This window comes from Callospermophilus lateralis, chromosome 1, assembly GCF_048772815.1.
Source record: "Callospermophilus lateralis isolate mCalLat2 chromosome 1, mCalLat2.hap1, whole genome shotgun sequence".
NCBI lineage: Eukaryota > Metazoa > Chordata > Mammalia > Rodentia > Sciuridae > Callospermophilus > Callospermophilus lateralis.
The window spans coordinates 217,043,273-217,046,173 of NC_135305.1; the positions used below are offsets into that span (position 1 = coordinate 217,043,273).

The 2,901-nt window shown below is 39.2% G+C and overlaps 1 pseudogene; it reads left to right on the forward strand.

The window, feature by feature from the left end:
- The first annotated feature begins 866 nt into the window (after positions 1 to 866).
- Positions 867 to 1,801, forward strand: LOC143410696 (olfactory receptor 7C1-like; annotated as a pseudogene).
- Positions 1,802 to 2,901: the final 1,100 nt, after the last annotated feature.

Genomic DNA, 2,901 nt, shown 5'->3' on the forward strand with positions numbered 1-2,901 from the left:
TACTCACCCCCAAACTCCCAAAACCAAAATGAAAACCAAACCAAAATAAAAAATCAAAACCAGGGCCAAACCGAAATCCCCACATCTCTTTGTGACCTTTTCCATGTCTTATGGCATTGCAATGGTTTAAACCTTGATAATTATGTTTTCCTTGACTGTTTGACCAATCAGTTGATTTATTATAGGTGAAGAGCACCTATATAATAGCATGTAGCAAATGTGCAGAAAGCACTTGTTTCTGTAGAAGGTTGAGGGTCACAGGTACACTACCTACTAGTCATTTGTTAACATGGTTTATCATTTGTTGAAAATATTTTCTTTTCCTCCCTCCTTCCCTTCCTCTCTCCCTCTCTCCCTTCCTTCCTTCTGACCTCCTCTTCTGTTATTTCTTCATTTCCTTTAGAAACTGAAATCCTACTCATCCTGCTCATCCTGAAATATTTTTTTCAGATATTTCCCCTCCTCTCAAATTTTCTTATTGCTCAGAGTCATCTGACCCTCCTCTGAGTCCCAGTCCTGCCACACACAAGGAAGACCTTTCTTTAGGTCTCTGGGCCCCATGTGTATTGGAGCAGGTGTGGATTGTTTTATCCCTAAGATCTAAAATTCCTTCTAACTTTCTGTAGTTAATTCTAAGGCAGAGACAAAGGGAATGGGTGAGTCTCCCATAGGCCAATAGACATGGATTTGTCAATATCATGAAATGTTGCCTATAATGAATGAGAGAATGTAGGTTTTCTAGATTCTGTAATATTAAGGATTTCATGCCCAATTTTTTACCTCAAGAAATAAAGAAGCCGAGATAGTCTGTCTGGTGTCTATTTCATGTTCTTTCTCTTTAATTGTCTAGCTGATGTGTCAACAACATGGGACTAGGAAATCAAACAAAAGTTTTAGAATTTATACTGCTGGGACTTTTCCAAGACTCAGAGCATCAACTGATGTTATTTTGATTGTTCCTATCCATATTTATAGTCACCTTCCTTGGGAACTTGTTCATCATCATAGCCATTGTCTCGGATTCCCATCTTCATACGCCCATGTTCTTCTTTCTCTTCAATCTGTCTTTTGTTGACATTGGTTTCATCTCTACAACCGTCCCAAAGATGCTGGTGAACATTCAGACACAGAGTAGATCCATCACCTATGCAGGCTGCATCACCCAGATGTATTTTTTTATGGTTTTTGGAGGCATGGATACCTTCCTTCTCACTGTGATGGCTTATGACCGGTTTGTAGCCATCTGTCATCCCCTACACTATCCAGTCATCATGAACTCCCATCTGTGTGGCCTCCTGGTTCTTACATCCTGGTTAATCAGCTTGTCATATTCTCTGATCGAGAGTGTGTTGATGCTGCGTGTATCCTTCTGTACCAATTGGGAAATTCGACACTTTTACTGTGAACTTGCTCAGGCCCTCATGCTAGCTTGTTCAGACACACTGATCAATCACATAATACTCTACATGGTGACTGGCCTTCTTGGATTTGTTCCCTTTTCAGGGATCCTTTTCTCTTATACCCGGATTGTCTCTTCCATCCTGAGAATTCCATCAACATATGGAAAATATAAAGCTTTTTCTACCTGTGGATCTCATCTATCTGTGGTTTCTTTATTCTATGTGACAGATCTTGGTGTATACCTCAGTTCTGAAGCATCATCATTTTCCTGGAAGGGCATGATGGCCTCCGTGATGTATACTGTGTTCGCCCCCATGCTGAACCCCTTTATAGCTTGAGGAACACAGACATTAAGAGGGCCCCGAAGAAACTTCTTGGCAGAACATTTTATGTTCAGTGACAAGAATACTATTCCTGGGCTCTTGATGTGGCAAAAGTACCAGCAAAAGAAATTCTTCATCAGGAAATTCTGAATCTAAATTATATAGGCTTTCACCCCTCACCAACTCTGTTTCTCTATCTTTAATCAAAAGATCCCTGTGAGTATTTTGTCTGAATCTTTTATGGTGATCACTCTGTTACCCTCAGTTGTATTCCCCACCTCTACTCCTTTCACATTTTACATCACTACATCTCAACTTGATGTTTGCATTCCTATAGGTCTATACAACCATTCAAGTATCAACTCAGAGACTCTTGGATAAAACATTAAATAGTTCATTTTTTACCAATAATCATTGTTAGTTCTTGTTAAATTCATTCATTTGGCAATATTTATTGGATATCTATAGTGTACCAGGTTGTTCTAGATGCTAAGAATATAGCAGTGAAAAAAAATCCTTGCCCTCATAAAGCTAAAATCCATGTTCAGGCATATAATATCTGGGTAGACAAAAAGAGATTACTACTTTGGGCATGATAGTGCATATCTGTAATCCCAGCTACCCAGGAGGCTAAGGCAGGAGGGTTACAAGCTTGAGGTCTGCCTAGAAAACGTAGTGAGACCCTGTCTTAATAAAAAATGAAAAAGGGATTGGGATGTAGCTTAGTGGTATAACATGCCCAGGTTCAATACCCAGTAATGCAAAAGAATAAAAAAGTGTCATGTAAGAAATCAGGACACTGGTATGCACAAATCTATGTGAAAGTGCTGTGTGGAGCACAGACTACAAATTAAATCAAAAACTTGTGATCACCACCCTGTAGTGTCCACAGGAATTTTAGTCCTGAAAACTTTCATTTGAGAGATAATTACTCTCTTGATTGTAGTTATTAATTGAAATAATCTGCTATGATCTGAAGGTTTATCCTCCTACAAATTAATATGATGAAACCTTATCACCAATGTGATGGAATTAGAAAGGGTACCATTGGGAAGTGATTAGAGTATGAGAGTGTTGCCCTCATGATGCTCTTATAAAAGAGGCTCCAAGGGAGTTGCTTTGCCTTTTCTCCCATGTAAGGGCACAGTAAGAACGCACTATCTGTGAAAGCGACCTT